Source organism: Pipistrellus hanaki, assembly GCF_964339955.1.
Source record: "Pipistrellus hanaki genome assembly, chromosome: 5".
Classification (NCBI taxonomy): domain Eukaryota; kingdom Metazoa; phylum Chordata; class Mammalia; order Chiroptera; family Vespertilionidae; genus Pipistrellus; species Pipistrellus hanaki.
Genome location: NC_140507.1, coordinates 60,202,925 through 60,223,332, shown reverse-complemented (window position 1 = coordinate 60,223,332; position 20,408 = coordinate 60,202,925). Strand labels below are relative to the sequence as shown.

Sequence of the window (20,408 nt, the reverse complement as noted above, 5' to 3'; positions counted from 1 at the left end):
GGAGGCTCTTAGGGAGCATCGTTTTCCAGGCTGATCCAGCTTCTCCAGGTGCACACATCCCTTGGTAATAACTCCCTTCCATCTTCAAAGCCGACAATTACAGGTTAACTCCTTTTGACATCGCACCTCTCTGACTCTCTCTGACTCTGACTCTGATTCTCTTGCTTCCCTCTTTCCTTTAGAGCAGTGGTTCTCAACCTTTCTAATGCCGCGACCCTTTAATACAGTTTCTCTTATTGTATTATTCTCATTGCTACTTCATAACTTAAAGTTGCTGCTGTTAATGCATCATAATGTAAATATCTGTTTTCCAATGGTCTTAAGCTCTACAGCAGCAGTTCTCAACCTGTGAGTTGTGACTCACAGGTTAAGAACCGCTAGCAGGGTTGCCTATCTCCCTATACTTGTAAATTTTACTTCATATATATATATATATATATATATATATATATATATATATATATATATATTTTATCAACTGGTACCAGTTCCTGTTTCTTGAATATCCATTTCATGCCTTCCCATCTCCATGCCTTTGCCCAGACTGAAAAAAATAAAGCAAAACAAAAACAAACTATTATATATTTTTCCAAATATGACCAACCTTTTAAGGTTCAACTCTAAAGCTTCTTCTTTATGAAGTATTTCTCCTTCTGTGCTCTCATATCATTGCATTTATTTTTAAAATAGCATGAGATTCTCCTTCTGTGCCCTCATATCATTGAATTTATTTTTAAAATAGCATGAGATTTTGGTTCAATGATGTGCTAGTAGGTATTTCTTTTTCTACCTTTCGATCTTAAATTCTAAGTACCCTGAGGAGAAAAGCTTTACTGACTCGAGATTACCATAGGTGGATGGGCTGGGAGTTGAGGAAAAGCAGGTTTCAGAGGTGGCAAAGTTTATTTAAATGTTTTTTTTAAAAAAATATTTAAATGTTTTTTTTTCTTTACTTATTCTGACTGATACTTGTTATGAGAAGATGGTAGGCAAAAAAATAGGAGAAAAATTGCAAATGTGAAAAGTCTAAAATGAGATCAGATTGTGTGGTAAGTTTGGGGAGAAATATAAGAATTGGAGATAACCACGAACAATTTGTCTTAGAGTTCCTGAGTTTGCAGAAAGATCACATAATCATGATTAATTGTGAATTCACAATGAAACCACACAATGAGATTTTTTTTAGTCAGAAAGATGACCTCAAACACTGTATCAGAACTTATTTTTCTGTGCTGCAATACACACCACACGTGTAGCCTTCACCTTCCCCACCACCACCACCAAATAGAACTATATATATGAAACCAAGCAGAATCAGGACCTTACTGGACAGATGTAAATATCTGCAACCACTGAACTGCGCTGGCAAGAGAAGATGGGCTTGAAACCTGGAAACCAGGACAAGAAAACCATCCCTGCGGACGTCAACTTCGCTGCAGAAGTGTTGGAATGTTTAACTGTGGTAAACCCCAGTTTTTCTGGACCAGAGCGTAGTGGAGAAGATCTTTTATTTTTTTTTAAGTAGGCCAAATTTTTCTTGAGTCCCCTCCTTCCCTTTTTTTCCCTCTTCTTTTTGTCCTGTCCCCTGGCCTTTGTCTCCACAGAGTAGCTGTTGGGATGGCCATTGGGTAGCTGCAGGGTCCAGGAGTCAGTTCCCCAGCCCTAGTCTGGTTGTAGTGGGTGGGACTTCAGCCCAGAGGTGGTTTTCCACAAGCAGATGTCTATGCTGATCTCCTACAGTGTAGGACCTACAGGATCCCCGAGGTAGACCTGAGGCCAGGAGCAGGCAGCAGCCGGGGAGCCGCCCCCAGCGACCTCCACCTGCGCGCAGAGGGAGCGCCGCCCGCCCGCAGCACAGCCCAAGGACCCCGAGTGACCTCGCCATGGTGCGTTTTAGCCGCTACTTTCTTTTTCAGCTTTTCCGTGCAGAGAAGGGGAGGGGTTCCGAACACAAGTCCAGGGCCGTGGGGAAAGGAACTGCCGGGGATCTTTTGGGATCATCCGAGAGAGAGAGAGAGAGAGAGAGAGAGAGAGAGAGAGAGAGAGAGAGAGAGAGAGAGAGAGAGAGAGAGAGAGAGAGAGAGAGAGAGAGAGAGAGAGAGAGAGAGAGAGACACGAGATACAGGGAGAGACCGCTACCCGAACGCTTGAATGGGAAGCGGGTGCGAGAGGCGCGCGTCCCGCCCAGCCTGTTGAGCAGGGAGACAGGGGCGTGAGCGCTGTGGCCGCGGGTGCGGTGGGTGCACTCCCGCGGGGACCGGCAGGTGCCACCTGGGGTCCCGCCCCCGCTGACACCCGCTCCCTCTCCGCGTTGGCAGCGCGGGCTGGCCAGGCGCGCCCCGGAGCAGCTGGCGATCCATCCGGAAACGCAGCCCGGAGCTCAGCGAGGCCACCGAGTAAGTGGTCCCTGCGCGGCCGCGAGGGCCGGGCTCCACGGAGGGCCGGGCGCTGCCCCCGGGCCCCGGCCTGGGCTCGTCCTCCCCCCTCCTCCCCATCCGGGAAGCCTACTGGGTGCTCCCACCTGCCCAGTCCCGGGGGGTGGGGGTCAGAGGCCGGTTCCCACGCTGGGAAGGAGCGAGGGGACAAAGGAGCGGCGCCCAGGAGCCCGGCTGAGGGCCCGGGGGACCTAGGGCGCCCGAAGGACCGGGGCGGACGGAGCTGCGCCAGCGCCGCGGGGCCGTGGGAACCCGGGGCGCCGGGCCGCCCTCTCCCACGGCCTGGGCGCTCAGCCTCCAGCCCCGCGGCGCCACGGCCCCGGGCTCCCGGGAGGGCGAGCTGGGAGGGCGGGCTGGGGCCGCCAAGGGGCCGGGACCTGGAGCCTGGGCGTCCCTGCAACTCCGTCCCGCGCGCTCCGCTCCGGCGTGGGGAGCCTTTCGCCCTCCCTGAGCCAGCGGCTACAATCTGAGGACTGCTCCTGGGAAGCAGCCGCGAAACTTGCAGTGGGGCTGCTCCAGGGGCTCCACTGAAGAGTAAGTGTGTGTGTGTGTGTGTGTGTGTGTGTGTGTGTGTGCGCCTCTGTGTGTGCGTGTGTACATGATGTGCGTGCGTGTGTGTGTGCCTATGTGCCTGGTGTGTGTGTGTGTGTGTGTGTGTGTGTGTGTGTGTGCGCGCGCGCGCGCCCATGTGTTAATTACTGCATGGCAGTCTAATTTCTGTTGTCTTTGTGCCTGCCCCACTTGGGGAAACAGTGCCCCAGGGGTCACCACCGCCTCTGCCCCTCAGGAGGGCTGTGCCTGGAGCCTGTCATCCGTGAGCTGAGCAGCCGCCCTGTGACATGGGTGTCAGGGGCTAGGAAGCAATGGGGTCATGTGGTTTCTTTCCGGGTTTGCATTCATGAGCCTTTCCCCCCCCCCTCACTTGTTTTCACAATTGATCCTTCATTTTGCACTTGATAAGCAGTTAAATTCTTCTGAAGTAAACCAGAAGGTTGTACATTTCATATATATGTATATAAATATAAATGAAACTACATATATTAAAGTAGAGCTTCATTTATAACATATCATTAGTGGTTTTCTCAGGGTTAGTTCTCTGATGGTGATTTCATTAAATTCCCACCTACTTATTAGAACTAGTCTTGGTTAGAAAATAGTTAACCCTCTGGTTACATATATAGAAGATTTTGAAGCACTTGATGATAGATACAGATTTAATATCTTCGTTCATAAGATACAATTAATCTGTTGCTTTTCCTAATATGGTTAAATTTTTTTCCTTCAGCTGTGGTATTTCAGGTAGTATACTATGAAGAGTGGTCAGAACCATTGATGATGTAAAGACAATACGAATGTCTAAAATTCCAAAGCAAACCTTATTGGTCAAAAAGCTGTATAACTTGACTGCTTTTCAGAGGAGGTTGTCTGTGTGGTCTGTGTTCCATTCAGTTACCAAACAGCTCGTTCTGAGGCTGTGCTTCCAGGAGCCCTGATATCGGTCCCTGAAATTGCATTCACACATCTGAGTTGCTGCATTTTTAGGGAAATAGTTCAGAACCCTTCGATAGCCAGAGGTCTGTGACTCCATAGAAAAACAAGAACCATAAAGTTAAAACTTATAAGGTACACTTTTCCTTGTCAAAACAACAAGCTTCCTACACAAAGCCTTCTGGCAGAGAGCAGGAAAAATTCTAGAATAAATAGTGTTACAATAATGAGACTTGTCATTGAAAATAGACCCACCTGTATGATTTTAAATGTGTCAGATAGGAAACTTAGGTGGGTGCAATTTACTTAGTAGAAACTTAAATGAATAAATGGGTATCTTCTGTTTCTTCTTGTAAGATCTCTTTCTAGTCTGATGTATGACATAGAAATACAATTATATTTCTCTCTTTGAAACTCAACAAAAGTATAAAGTACTTACGCTTGCTATCGTGTTTCATAGGGTATAAATGCAAAGAGCCCCTTATAGACCCTGCTTCTAGATGTCCAGGGAGAAAATGACTGGTCTAAGACAAATGCCATTCACAGAAGGCGGAAGGAAATGTAAAGATATTTTGCTTATACCTGGCAATGCCACAGGAAAAAGAAATGTGGAAAACTTCCAATGCTTAGTATTAATATTTCTTATGACTATGGCTTATTAAATGATCTTGCTTTAAGGGGTTATTTTGAAACCTGTTTTAGTTAACATTACCTTGTGCTAAAAACTAAAAAAAGCAATAACTAAAATTAATTTACATTATAACTATGCCAATAAAATATTATATGACTAAAGGTCAACAGTTTTGTCATAGACATTTTCAGGCAAAAAAAAAAAATCTTTATTTAGCATTGCTTTTTTTAATTTGTCTGAAACCATACAAGAAAAATTAAATTCTATATTTACACTTGTAGGCTGCATTTCCCAACAATTAATGTGAGTATAGGGAGGAGAATACTGACATTTTTACAAGCTAATTTTAAACAACAGCTATACCCACAACGTTCAATTTAAACTTTTTCTAAAATAGATAAAAAATCAAAGTAGCCTTAAGAACTTATCTCTCCAGGAAAAGAGAAATGGAGGTTTAAAGCAATATTTGAAAATTCCAAGCCAAAAAGTATGTTACTGATGGGATAAAATTTTGGAGGAAATTATTTATTCAGAATAGTTTCTGTATGTCAGATTTCCCAGAAAGTTTCTATGCTTTTCTTTTATCTGCTAGGATATATAACTTGTATAGTACTGATTTTTCTATCACTTAAATTATAAATATTTACCCAAGCAACTTCTTTAAACATTACTATTTATTACCTTTCTGCATAGTTGTAGAAATTGATAATTTTAATTCTAAATTATCAATAATGTCAATGCTTATTAGTCTCTAGAGTCTAGACCATCTAGATTTATTCAGTAAGTATTGATTAGGTGCCTGTCCAACAGCTTTGTTTTGGATATGTTCATTTTGACTTGATGCAAGAAGAGGTTTTGGCAATTTTTAGGTCTTTAGATGAACACAGTTGCCCGTAGAGTAGTTGACTTAGTTTGGCTTGGAGTGATTTTTTGGCTACTCTGAATCACATTTGCTTCTGTTTCTCTCAAACAGTTTATAAGTATCTGATGGAAGTCTCTGACCTATTCCATTTTTTTTTTTCTCTCTCTCCTGGTTTCAGGCCAATAGGTTTTATCTTCCTATGGATAGAATTATTTGCAAGGAGTGAAGAGCTGTAGACTATTATACATTATAAAACTCTGGGGTCTCTGGGTCATGGCGCACCCGCCATCCGCGCCCCCCCCCCCTCCCAGCCCTTACCATAAATATGTGACTTATGTGATTCTTAGTACTCGTAATTACTAACTTCACCAACCTGGAATGCTTTCTGTCCATTAATAATCTTTTATTAAAACGAACCCTCTCTTTCAGAAAATCAAAGGCAACTCAAATTAATTAGCTCACACACCACCTCTTTCTTCTCACCGAAGTAGGAATTAGCAAGAGGCCAACAGAAGACAATGGCCTGGGGAGTGAACACCTGGGGAGAGAAGGTTGGGTAGATCGAGGAAAGCATCTTAATCCTGAAATTATTTCCAGGTCTGACCTAACCTGCATATTCCCTTTCGCTATGCTGCGTTGCATTAAAAATACTTAAGTGTCTGTACCTTACTGAACCCCAGCCTCCCTCAGTATATTCATCATTAGCCTCAGTGCCTGACACATAGGAAGTGTCTAATAAGTGTAATTGCGTGATTCTTGTAATTATTAAATTAAGTTGTTTTGTTTTTATGCCTTGATCCTATAGGTCGGTCTATTTAAGAATGCAATTTAAAGAATGATGTTCATTTTGCAATGACCCTACATGGAATATTATGGTTTTTCTCTCAGAGATGCCTTGCAGCCTATTCAGAACTGCTTGTAAACTGTATTTCTCTCACCATTGCCCAATTACCCATTGCCTTTCTAAGTTTACAGCCTTCATTAATGTTATCTATCCTGTCCCGATTACCAATGCTTAATGGCCTGAGCATTCCACTTTCCTTAGGAATCTAAAACAATGGAGGTTTTTCTTTCTTCACTTTAGTCAGCTGGAATTTTTCAGGATTTCATTGAACATCTGTGTGTTTGGCTCTCACAGGACCTTAACCTGCTACCCTTCCCTTCAGGAATCCACTGGTATTCAGCCACCTAGGCCTTCCTGTCACTCAGAATGACCGCAGCTGAAAAAGCTGAGAATCTCATATTCTCCTTCTGACCACAATCGCCTATCTGTCCAATAATTCAACTCACTCGCCGTTATCTGACACCATCTGCTTCCATTATTTTTCTTTGGCTACCCTTAATCTTCTCATATTTCTCTTTTTACTTATCACAACGGTCTCAGCAATGTCAACTCTGCTCCAACCCTCAAATCGCCAGCCCCTAGAACCTGATTCACTCTAATCTGATTCAGTTAAAGGGATGGTTAACAGCCCTTGGAATCTGATTCTTTCTTAGATAATTTCATATGAAAATCTCTATAGTACATGTTCCAGATTTTTCCAGGTTTAAAAGTCCACTCAAATTATCCTTACTCTTTTCTTCCTTAGTAGGTAAAGTTATTTCTGAATTCATAGAGAATATGAAGATTAATGTAGGCAAGCTATCACGATTGATCTTCAATGTAGGAGGCATGTCTCTATTTCTTCTGCTTTTAGCCTAAGAACCCTTTTCTTACATTGAACTATACTATTTGTCTCTATCAATTTATATCCCAATTTTTACCTCGTAGAATACCCATACAAAATGCTTTCATAGGTGACAGCTCTTCTAGTCCCTTTGGTAGTATTCAGTTCCCTCAACTCATCCTGAACTGGCAAGGTTTGAGAGTCTCATTCGTCCTTTGCACTCATACTGCAGTTTAATTATGCATCTTTTCTGCTTCTTCTTGTGCAAATGTACTTCTTCACAATTGTACACTGGCCACTGGATTTGGGATTTTTAAAAATACTGCAATTAAATTTAACCTTTACCTTTAGTCAGTCCATTGTTTTGGAAGGTCAAGCTATTTTTGGATTCTAAGTCTATGATACAGGTTAGCAATTCTTCCCAATGTGGAGGCCTTAACAGATTTGGTCAGGAAGTAATTAATAGCTTCTTCTGAGTAAATGTGTAGAATGCTGACATGAAAGGACTTTGGGCATGATCCTGGCCACTTTCCTCTTGCTTTTCAAGAGTCCATGAATCAATCCCTTTTATAAGGCTGTTCAACCAGTTATATAGTCAAGTAACTCTGTTTCCTCAGAGTTTACATTCCTTTGTGTGGCCCCGGAGTATTCTCTCACACACTTGGTCGAATTCCTTGCTGAAATGCATTTCTACTTTCTGCAGAATAGATATCAACTAACCTTATTAAAACAAAGAGGAAACAACACGAGCTTGTAGGTAATGACACTTCTCATTGTAAGTGCTCACATTCCATAGTTTGGGAATCAAGTCTGGAACTAATGTCAAGCTCTCTGGGCTGGAGTTGCTGGAATCTATGTTCTCTACTTTGAAAATTGAGACAGTGGCTCTTTGTTCTCTGTAAACCATTCTATCCACTGTAGTATCTGTAAAAATAATTTAAATTTTTCACTTACAATATCTACAAATGCTTTCAGTACTTTGCAGTATAATTTCTCCAAATTAGTGAAATCCAACTTATTTAGAATATTTAATGTCCTGCTATATCTTGGGCTTTAAATTTTATAATTTTTATTTTTGTCTTACTTTTGCCAGCATGAATATTATTTATTTTTTTATGAAACAGAATAAGAATAGAGTATTATTATTTGAATTTCTTCATTCCCCCCATCAGTGAACTCTTTCTATATCTAATAAAATTGCCATTATCACCATTTTATCTAACAATATTAACAAGGAGAAGAATATTCTTTTGAATTTGTAATTTTTGAAAGCTTAGCTTGTTTTGTTTTATGACACTCTTCTCAGAGGTCTGTCACCTTTTGTACTTCTCACAATGAAGTTTATAATGGATTATGCTTGCCACTGCCAGAGATACAAGCGAAGTTTACGACATGGTCCCTGACTTGAGGGGATTTAAAGTCTGCATGTGGAGATAAGAAAACCCAGAAATAGTCTCAGAATTATACATGTCAGCACTTAACAATCAGCTTAATATTTGTGGTGCAATTTTAATAACTGCTAAACAACTTAAAAGAAGGGAGAGAATTCCGCAAGATGGAGATACTGAAGAAGGCTGTCTAGATAACATGGAGCACTTGTTGAGGTTTTAAAATGGGGCTAAGGTGTTGGACTTCGCAGGACTTGTAGGGTTTAAATACAGAGAATAGTGGAAGAGTGTTTTCTAGACAGAGGAAAGGAGCATCACAGAAAGCAGGTGAGTGCTGTGTGTGTGTGTGTGTGTGTGTGTGTGTGTGTGGATGTGGGTGTGTGTGGTGTGTGTGTGGTGTGTGTGTGTGTGTGTGTGTGTGTGTGACCAAGGCATGGAAGGAGAAAGGGTAACACCAAGTCTTTTTTAAGCCATAGCTTTGAAGTATTTCTTTGTGGAAAATACTACTTCCCTTCCCCTTTTCTAGATTTTCTTTTCCCTTGCTAGACCATTGAGAGGCCCACTCATTCTTTAAATCTCTACTTCTCAGAAACTTGTCCTGACCTTCCAAGTCTGAATTGAGTGCCCTCTATGTTTTTTGTCAACTCCCTGTACTTCCCTACCACATTATTAAGCTCTACTATAGCTGCTTGCTGATTGTTATTTTCCCCATTAGCCTGATACTCTGTGGGAGCAGATATTATTTCTGCTCAGTTCTCATTCTGTTCACAGACACCTAATAGAAGTGCTCCATGGATCATAAGCACTCAGTAAAAATGTGTGAGACGATATGGGCCTGCTTGGAGCAATGAGGTTTGCTGGAGAACATTTATAAAAAGATTGAAGGTAAAGAGGGGTTAGATTACAAGACCAGAATGGCAGCCCTGCTCTGCTGGATTAGGTCATGTGGAACCATTTTGTTAATTAGATCTTCATAAATCAATTTCAAACTATCCAAAGTTAGGTATGCATTTCTAGACTTAATGAGGAAATGTGTCTCCTTACTTATATCAGGTGTTTCTATTTGTGAAATTGAGAAACTCTGTAACTTAAATACTGCGTGTTTATATTAGAGAAAATTTATTTTAATAATCTGGTTTTATATGTATGCACTGAAATAAACAAACTGCTTATTGTTCTCAATTTTCAACCAGTTTGTATTCATGTTCTATTATAATTAGTTAACTGTGCGGTTTATACATCATTAGTAAAACATAGGACAGGGGATTTCAATGTTTCATTAAGCTGTGTATTTGTGAGTGTAAAGTTCAATCAATACAGCAACATTTTTGAAATATATAGAAGATTACAAAAGTAACCTGGAAGAGATTTAGATAACACAATAACACCAATACTTGCTAAATCAAAATTTAAAGCAAGATAGATTGGATTAGCATTATCCATTTGTAAATTCAATTAGCAAAAGGCAGTCCTCCCAGTGAAAACCCTTCCCTTTAAAACTCTCTTAATGTTTTAAAATATTTGCAGTCACTAAGTGTAAGTAACATTCCTCCTTGTCCACTTCTACCCCAAATGACAATTTAATATATCACAACACTTATTTCTGTGTTTCTCCCCCCTCCCCTCTCCCCTCCCCATGGTAGTTATGGAGAATAATATTCTTTTTCTTGTTGTTAATCCTCATCCAAGAATATATTTTTCCATTGATTTTTAGAGAGAGTGGGAAGGAGTCTGGGGGTGGGGGGTGGGGAGCGCTGTAGGGAAACATCAATGTGAGAGAGACACATTAATTGGTTGCATCCCTCACAAGTCTCTACGGGCTGGGGATTGAACCTGCAACCCAGGTACATGCCCTTGACCAGGAATTGAACCCAAGACCCTTTAGTGCACAGGCCGATGCTCTAGCCACTTAGAAACACTGGCCAGGGCCGAGAATAATATTCTTAAGATCTTTTTGTGTCTTTTTATGCTAAAAGATATTCAGTATCGGTATGTAGGACAGCTGTGATATTTCTTGATTGAGTTTGTACTTTGGTTGGATAGCAAATTATCACAACTGAAGTTGTCTTTTCTCTCTCTTATCCTTTCCTTCCCCTTTCAAAGCAACAGAATTTATCCTGATTTGACTGGGTTACCACCTAGAGCTCACCTGCCTGGTTGGCCAAGAGCAGAAAGGACATAAATCAGGGATATTGTTAGGGCACCCCTCACAAAAGTTTCTCTCTCATTGTCCTGCCCCATGGCCTGAAGTACCTCTGGACCTCTACAGTGTTTTGAATTGTACGTCTTAGAGACCATGGGATAACTGTTTTACCCAGAAGAGCACCACAACCTTGTTTGCGCAACAGCAGAAATCACTTATCCTGTCCCTTCTGCCTTTCGTTAAGAGCATGGTTTCTTGGACATAGATTTTTTAAAGTTAACAGAAAAAGGAAACCAAAAGACATAGATAAGAAAGGTGGCTACACGTTGGGCATATTGGGCAACTAGATGGTGCTCAACAGGAAGAGGAAGGTCAAAAGAAAGCAGAGAAGCTCCTAAAAAGTACTGTTTCTTCTCAGCTTTGTTCCCTGTTTTCTTCATTGCTAATGAAGAGATGTTCCAGGGGGTGGGGGTGTTTAGAACTTTTTTTCTCACCAGCAGGTTGTGACCTTCATTATCTATTTAAATCAAACCAGAGTAGCATCGGCTTAGTTATCTTTATCTTCCTATCAGGTCTGTTTTCATACTTTGTGGAAACTGGTAGCTGCGTGTTGTCACAGTTCGTTTTACACAAGGTAAAATGAATGGTGCCTGGCTGTGATTCTTAACACCAGCTGTCCTTAATAAATAATCATTGGGCAGTGTTAACCATCAAGAGGTTTTGCTTCATACCGTGTGCTAAAGGCCATGTTTAGTGATGCAAGAATCATGCGCGGTTCATAACCTCAAACAGGTGATCTGACGGCCTAGCTCTGCCACCCACTGTCCGGGTCATTCTCTTACTGGAATATGATGTTAGAGCCATATTGTAATGTTTACCTTGATCTTTTTTTGTTTCTGATGTTAGGCTTCTTACATACTTTGTTTTGCTAATATAGTATTCTTCTTTTTCTTTTTTTACTTTTTTATTGAATTTATTGGGGTGACATTGGTTAATCCAGTTATATAGGTTTCAAGTGTACAATTCTGTGATACATCATCTGTACTGTATTGTGTGTTCACCACCAGGAATCAAGTCTCCTTCCATCACCATTTATGTCCCCTGGACTCTCTTCTACCTCCCCCACCAACCCTCGTTCCCTCTGGTAATTACCCAGCTGTTGTCTGCATCTATGAGGTTTCCTTTCTTTTTATCTATTTCTATTTCTCAGTGGAAACTTCCTGTTTATGTATGCTACCCAACTCTGCCACTGGATTCTGTAACATATTTATTATGGTTATTTTTAAGTTCCTGTCTGATAACAACAGCTAGGCCAATTTTGGTTGGTTTCTATTCATTGTTTTCTCTTTAACCCTTAGTCACTTTTCCCCCCTCTTCATGTGTCTTCTATGTGTCACATGAGTGTATGGGTTTATCACACATGTATATTAATTAGCCTGCAAGTATGGAAGAATGAGTCAAGCTAAGCTATGGAGCGCCTCAGGATTCTAATCTGTCATATATCACTTCCAAGTTGGATAAACATTAACCAGTTTCTCTTGACCTCTGTCGATGGGAGATCTGTCACCCTCAACCACTTGATCGGGGCTGAAAGTAACCATGACTCTCATCTCTCCTAGGGCCTGTTATTTATTTATTTTGGATAAAATAATCATTTGGGTTTCTTTGAGTCCTTGACTGAGGATTTTTTTTTAATGACTTGGCTAATGTATAACTTATGTACAATAAACCTCACAGATGTGAACTATGCAATTGAATAAGGTCTGACAGATATATACCTCTGTGAAACCACGACAAACAAGATAAATAACATTCCCATCACTCCTAAAAGCTTTCTTGTGTTTCTTTCCAATCAGTACCCCCTCCTCCTCTGTCCCTAGACGGTCATTGGTCTTCTTTCTGGACTTACAAATTTGTTTGCAGTAAATAGATTTTATTTATTTTTTTTATCTTGAATTTTTTTTAATCCTTACCCGAGGATATTTTTTTCCATTGATTTTTAGAGAAAGAGAGAATATAAGGGAGAGAGAGGGAGAGACAGAGAGAAACACCAATGTGAGAGAGACACATGGATTGGTTGCCTCCCTCATGCCCCAGATCAGGGCCAGGAGCTTGCAACCCAGGTCCATGCCCTTGACCTGAATCGAACCCGAGACTCTTCAGTTTGCAGGCCGATGCTCTGTCTATTGAGCCTAACTGGCTAGGGCTGAAGTAACCAGGTTTTATATAAAAGTAATTTTACCATATACAACCTTGTTGGTGTATATATTAGAATAATTATCTACTCTGTTGCATACATCTGCTGATTAATATTGTAGTTTTTTACATGTCTGGCTAGACAACATCATTTTATTCATTTACATGAAGAAAGACATTTCAATAGTTCTGGTTTTTAGCTATTACAAATAAAGTTGCCATGAACATTTACATACAAGTCTTTGTTGGAATATAGTGTTTACCTCTCTCTTGGGTAAATCCCCAGGAATGGAATAGCTAAGTGATATGATAGGGTATGTTTATTATTTTAAGAAACCACCAAACTGTGTTCCAAAGTGATTGTATTCTCTTGAAGTCCCTCCATCAGTGTCTGAGAATTTCAGTTATTCCACATCAGCACTAACTTTTGGCATTGTCAAACTTTTAAACGCTAGTGGATTTTTGACTCATGACTAGCAATATTGAACATCTAAAGAGTTATTTATTGGCTATTCATATATCTTTTTTAGTAAAGTATCTGTTCAGATCTTTTGCCCACTTTTAATAATGTATCTTTAGTGTTGAGAGTATTACAGATGGACCCCCCCCCCCACCATTGGCTCTTTCTATCCCACTCTTTCCCCCTCTCCCACTATTGTCTGTATTCATGGATATGCATCTATGCATACAAGTTCTTTGGTTAATCCCTTTCTATCTGGTATAAGTGTGAAAAAGGTATAGACAGCTTATTTTTTGTTATCAAATTTATTCAATTTTTTTCCCTCTATTCCCCTTATCTTGGTATGTGCAGACACAAATACATATATGTAATTGAAGCAAAACTTGAAGAAAAAAGTTTCGAAAGTTTTCTTATATATTTCCCTTTTCCATTTTATTGTTATTAGCTATTTATCCATTTGTATTATTTTTACCAGTTATTTTACTATTGAGAAAGAATGGTATAAGGGAATTCAAGGAATGAAGGAAGTAGTGGCAAGGGGCAGGAAAGAATGGGTGCTGGAGATACTATAAAATTAACACTGTCATCATGTGGCAACGGACTAGATCTGAGGAACAAGATGACTCTGAGGTCTGTCTGGAAGGATAATGGTCCCTTTAACAGAAAGAGGCAACAGATGCAGGCTTGACAGAAGGGATGTGGAATTTTGTTTTATATACAAGGATGTTGAACTGCTAGTGGGGCATCTAGGTAGGGATGCAATTAAAAACTGGAGTCTTTAATTAAGGAGTGTTTGACAGACTAATGATATGAATTTGTGGTCCTCCACATCAAGGATTCCATCAAAGTCTGGAGTTTATTTCAGTTTATTTCAATCTGTTCCATGTCAAGGGGCTACCTGTAGAGAGAGAAGATGGCCAAATTTAGTACTCTGGGGAAAATTCGTATTTAAGAACTGGAGGAAGATGTTATGACTAACATAGAGAAGCAGCTATCAGATAAATATGATGAGAATGTAAACAGAAGAGAACACATTCAAAAAGGAGTGTACATTGAGAGTCAAAAGAGGGTAAGGGTGTATTAGTCAGCTTAGGCTACCATAATAAAATACCAGAGATGGGTAACTTTAACAGCAGACATTCATTTTCCCAGAGTCTGGAGGCTGGAATTCTAAGTTCAGGGTCCAGCGTGGTCCAGTTCTGGTGAGGCCTATGAGGTCTGTCTTCCTGATGTGCAGATGGCAACGTCCTTGCCGTAACAAGCTCTCTGGTATATCTTCTTAAAAGGGCACTAATCCCATAATGAAGGTCCCTGCTAATGATCTCATCTAAACCTAATCATCTCCCAAAGACCCTGCCTCTAAATACCATCGCATGGGGTATTATTTTATAGTGTCTATTAATATTAGTGTGAAATGTAGATGAACCATAAGCCTAAGATGAATGATTTATGATAACTCCCAAGCGATTAAGTGTGGAGCTTGAATTAAAGTACTGTTAATTTTTTTCTCAAAGCTGTAGCTGTAATTGTTGGGGATCCACAAAAGGAGGAGGGCTTCTCTGTATTTCAGTTGAGGGGGTGATCAGACTTCACTGATGTGAACTCCGATCTCCTGGTGAAACTGTGCGAATCTTGTCTGACCGCTATACCTCACAAGCTTTGGGATTGGGGCCAAGTCACTAAAATATGGACTTCTGTCACCTGCAAGTGGAAACTATTGCAATACATTATCTTATATAACTTCTAGTTCTAAACTTCTAATCTTGAAATTCCTGTGTCTTTATGCAGACTTTTATGTAAGAGATACGGAAACAAATAAGAAAAATTGGTTGAGGTTTACTGTGAACAGGAATATTTCTTTTCACTTTCCCTGTTTTCAAACAATCAGAGAGGCGAGAAGGCATTAAAAGAATATGGTTGTGGTTTGGGGTTTAATGGAAAAGACCTCAGCACAGCATGAACGTTGTGAGTATCCAAATATATACCTGCAAAGCACAGGTTCAGAAGCCAAAATTCATTTCTGATAACAATTTCTTCTAATTATTATGCAAAAATCCAGATCTACTCTAGTTCCTAGAACAAGAGAGGCTCAAAGTAATATTTTGCAAAAGGGAGAGTCTTTAGAATTCACCGGGACCCTGAAAGAGTCTCTCATGCCAACAATTCTAGAATATCATGGTTTCGTTCCCTCAGCTGACATGCCAACAGTCTTCTGTCTTCTAGTTTAGCAGAGGAATTTAATCTTTGTATTCCAGGATGGTATTTATTCATAGAGGAATTTAAATAACAAACACTATGGTGTATAAAAGACCACCTCAGAGCATTGGTTCTGTAATCAGATAGGCCCAGGTTCATTTCCTATTTTAGATTCTTCTAGAATAAAGGGATGTTAAAACCCTGGCCAGTGTGGCTCGGTTGGTTGAGTGTTGTCCAGTGTACTGAAAGGTCACTGGTTCAATTCCCAGTCATGGCACATGCCCAGGTTGTGGGTTTGTTCCCTGTCTCTTACATCAATGTCTCTCTCTTTCTCTCTCCCTATCCTTTCCTTTCTCTCTCCAAATTCAATAAACAATATATATTTTTAAATCTTAAAACACACACACACACACACACACAAACACACAAACACCTCTTTCCCCATAGAATTGTTGAGAAGATTAAATGATGTGTATGTTCTTCATAGCCCTTTAAACAGGTCAGCAAGATGATTCTAAAGGACAAGACAGTAAATATTTAGGCTTTGCTGGCCATGTGGTCCCTGTCACAATTATTCATCTCTGCTGAACTTCCACAGCAGTAGCCATAGGCCATTCATAAATAAAGGAGCTTGAGGAGGTAAAACTCCTGTTTTTCCTTTACTATCAGTACTTAACTTCTGACACCAAATGTGTGTGTGTGTGTGTGTGTGTGTGTGTGTGTGTGTTTTCCTCACCAAGTGATTTCCAACACCAGCTGCATGCCCTTCAACTTAATTCCATTCTGACACTATAACCCGGAGGTAGCATCAGATCCCACCAATGAAGGACTCCATCCTACCAGAGTGCTCCCACTTCACCTGACAATCACAAGTCTGGGCATCTGGTCCTTTTAAGCAACAAGCTATAATATAAAATTGAAGGTTCCCAGGACCTTCTCTTTGGGTCTCCTAATAGGATGGCTCACAGAATTCTGAAGAACAGTTTATTTATTAGATTACCAGTTCATTAGGAAAGGATACAACCAGGGAACAGCCAGATGGAAAAGATGCATAAAACAAGGTATGGAGAAGAGCACTCAGAACTTTCATATCTGCTCTGGACACACGCCCCTCCCAGCACTTCCATGTGTTCAACCTCCAGCCCCTTTCTCCTCCCCAGAGGCCTGGGTGAGATGGAAAGTTCCAACCCTCTCATCACCTGGATGGTTCCAGGCCCCATCCTGAAGGTGCCTAGGAGCCCAGTGCCTCCGGTTATTTCATTAGCATACAGAAAAACACCTATCCCTTTGTAGATTTCAGGGGGTTTTAGGAGCCATGTGACAGGAAACAAGGAAAGAGGGCATGTTCCAATGAAAGTTTAGTTAGGGAAATTTGAATCTCATCTAGTATTCATGTATCCTGAAATATTCTTCTTTTGATTTTTATTCAACCATTTCATTATGTAAAGGCCATTCTTAGCTCGAGGGCTGGACTGAAACAGCAGCAGGTTGGATTTGGCCCACAAGCTCTGTTTTCAAGGGTCCTGAGTGTCTGGTGTTCTCAGCGGTGGTTTAGCCTTCTCTGACCCTCCTAGGCCTGGCCCAGTGTGGGCCTCTCCTCCACAGCCTGAGCCTCCCCTGACACATGTGTTCCTCTTCTCCTTGCTTTTCTCTCTGTTGGTTGCTGTGTGGCCATGTCTACACTTTTTGATTAATTTGTTTTTGATTAGGTTGGGGAAGGTTCTATCTCATGCATTACAGAAATACAGTATTTATCTGAGAATAGATCAAAACAAAATGCTTATTTATAGGAATAAAACGGAATTATATTTCTTAACTCCTTTCATACCATCTTTATAGTTCTCCCTTTACTTTGATGGGGAAAATAAGACATGTTTGGGGAGCTAGCAATCTGAATCTGTGCCAGTAACCTAATGTACATTCTTGTTAGCCTATAGTCTAGCCCCTTCCTTAATTATCTGGTCTTGCAAACCTGTTTGCCTAAAATACTCGTATTTTATAGAGGCCATAAACCATGAACAATAACCAAGAGGGGGTTATTAGTGTTGGCACCATGCCAGGCCTTTAGGTATGGTCTCATGGCCCCAATCCCAATACACAGGTATTTTTGTAAAGCCCCCAAAAGTTCCAGAAGTCCATCCATATTTGGAGTACAAAGAAACAAAAAGGGTATAAAGAGAAAGCTTCCTCCATATTGATTTGCTCAAGATTTGGATAGAAATAGTCTCCCTCAGTCATTGTACTAGTGCATGTGAAACATCTGAAAGTAAATGGGTGTTTTCCTGTGTCTCCAAGTACTCCTGTTGATTTTTTGGTCACCCGGTAAATTCTGTAACAACTTCTTCTGTAATAATTATATTTTCAGTAAATATAGTTTTAAATGACTAAGTCTCTGGAAGGAACTATTACAGCACTATAACTATGATGGGAATTACCGAAGTAGCTGCAGGAAATAGTTTTATAGAGTTCAGGGACAAAATATTGAAACATTTATCTGATTTCCTCATGACCTCTCCTAAGTGGTAGTGCTATTTAATTTGAAGAGATGCCAACTGCATATATTCAAATTTTAGTGATTATGACACTCAAGCTTTAAAAACATAGATATTTAGGATTTATAGTCTCAAAGGTTTTGCTCTTGCTCTTTATAACTAGAGTTATAAAACATTCTGTACACATTTTGAAATAAAAACTGAGAATCACAAAATGCTAATTCTTAGAGGTAAGATCTTCCTGCTATAGAGTATACTAAACTTTGCTGTTACCTCAAAGATCTCACAGAACTAGCCCTTAAGTCTAATGAAAAAGATTGTGGATCACATCCACCTTATTATAAAAGAAGAATTAATACAGTGTATTACACATTAGAGGCCCAGTGCATGAAATTTGTGCATGGGGGAGAGGGAGATGGTCCACTCAGTCCAGCCTGCACCTCTCCAATCCAGGATCCCTTTCACAACCCTGGACCTTTCACAATTGATCACCTGGCTGCTGGCTTGATCGCCCCTCACTGCCTCTGTGAGCCTGTCTGATCTGATTACCCCTAACAGCCTCCCCCACCAGCCTGGTCACCCCTAACTGTCCCTCTGCCGACTTAGTCACCACTCACTGCCCCCCCCCCCACTAGCCTAATCACCCCCAACAGCCTCCCCTGCTAGCCTCGTCACCCCCAACTACCCTTTTATCCTGCTAGCCTGGTTGCCCCTCATAGCCTCCTCTCCAGCCTGGTTGCCCCTTGCAGCCTGCTTTTCAGTCATTTGATCATCCGTTACCCCCCTGCCAGCCTGGCCGCCCCAAGCAGCCTGCTTGTTCAGTCATTTGGTTGTTCCTTGGGCCGGCCATGGACAACTGGGCAGCCGCCATCCAAAGCTTGTTTGAACCTTAGGCTGTCCCTGGATGACTAGGGGGCTGAAGAGATGAGGCGCCGCCATCTTGTGGCTGTGGGTGCTGCCATCTTTGAGATGTGATGGTCAATTAGCATATTCCCTCTTTATTAGACAGGGTAATTTGTGTTCCATACTGTAGCTTTAGTGAGGAGGTTGTCATAATGATAGGGGGTATTCCTAGTGTGTTGGGTCCCTGGAGGTGAGGCAGCCATCACTTTTAGAGTTAACATCTTTGTTTTGGGAGGGTTACCAGTGTTGTTACAAAATTTAGGATAAACACCCTTCTCTCTTCTTGAAGATAGAAGGAAGTGCCTTATACTTGCATGCATATGAAGTCCTTGGGAAGGTGGATGCTCTATTCTGTAATGTAAATTGGAGCTTGCTTTCTCTTATCTGAGCTTTTTCAGAGAAGAAACTGCTTTCCAAAAGGCTATTTTATCAGGAGAGGTGCAACAGGCCAACTCCCACAAGGTATTACGTAATCCTGAAAACCCCCAATTAGATCCTAGTTATGATTCAATAACCAAAGCCATGGGAAATACATTACAGGCTATTTTTATTGTTTTGCATGCCCTGAGAGCCTTCCTTTGGCTGTAGTGTTGAGAAATAAAGTCAGAAGAATGTATCCTCCCTTTTCTTCAGCCCCCAGGTCTAGTCAGTAGCCAAGTCTTGTGGAGTGCCTCCCTGAAATACTTCTGCAATTGGTCTGCTTGTTTCATTCTCCCAGGGTCGCTCCTAGTCCAACCCAGATCAGCCACCTATCCAACTCTGGCCCGTTTCTCAGTCTGTGTCCCAAATAACATCTTAAAAATCCAATCTAATCGATTCACTTTCTCACTTCTTAGTCATTGCATTGATTGCTCTTAGAATAGAGTTTTACTTTGTCTAACATGGTTTACAGAGCCTCCCTTTCCCTGAATTCTGACCTCTGCCTGTCTCATCTCTCACCACCGCCACCTTGTTCTCCTGACCCTGTGCTTTGGCCAGGCTGGCATTATATCAGCTCCTAGAATATGACTGGGGCTGTCTTAGCCCCCAAGCCTGCTGTTTTCTCTGCAACTCTTGTTACCTGGCTCAGAGTCACAGCTCAGCTCAGAATTCTCTTTCTCCTGGGACTGGGTTTGGAGCCTTGATTGGCTCTCGTAGAGTGCTTATGTGCCTGCCTTTCTCATAGCACTCGTCACACCTTGGGACTGATGTGTATGAAATAGTTTCCCTGCTACACTGGACACTCCATGAGGACAGGTGGTATGCTTTACTCACTGCTCTGGCCCTGCCTCTAGAAGAATGCCTGACACATAGTAGCCACCCGTAAATATTTGTTGGATAGAATGAAAAGTGAATGAAGGAATGAAGTAGGAGGCAATCCAGGGTATCAAAGACTGTGGGAGTGGAGATTATGAAAAGGAAGATGCAAATGGAATGAAGAATTCAATTATTAAGAGCCAAAAGATCCTTGAGGTTTAACTTCCAGCAGCTTATTGTTGAGTTTAGCAGGGAGGGTTTCAGTAACATATAGTGGACACAAAAGCCGGAGAGTTGGAGACTTAGGAATA

General features: G+C 41.1%; 1 protein-coding gene across 4 annotated transcripts in view; it reads left to right on the top strand.

Annotated features, from left to right (window-relative positions):
• The first annotated feature begins 1,244 nt into the window (after positions 1 to 1,244).
• GUCY1A1 (guanylate cyclase 1 soluble subunit alpha 1) overlaps positions 1,245 to 20,408 on the top strand; it is a 45,123-nt gene continuing 25,959 nt past the window's right edge. The window contains exons 1-2 of one of the 4 annotated variants that reach the window (XM_084884315.1): positions 1,245 to 1,886; positions 2,319 to 2,396. The gene's annotated coding sequence lies outside the window, so the exon portion shown is untranslated. Of the gene's footprint in view, positions 1,887 to 2,077; positions 2,397 to 2,671; positions 2,970 to 20,408 lie in introns of those variants that run through there. The other 3 variants (XM_084884313.1, XM_084884314.1, XM_084884316.1) reach the window with 3 other exon arrangements.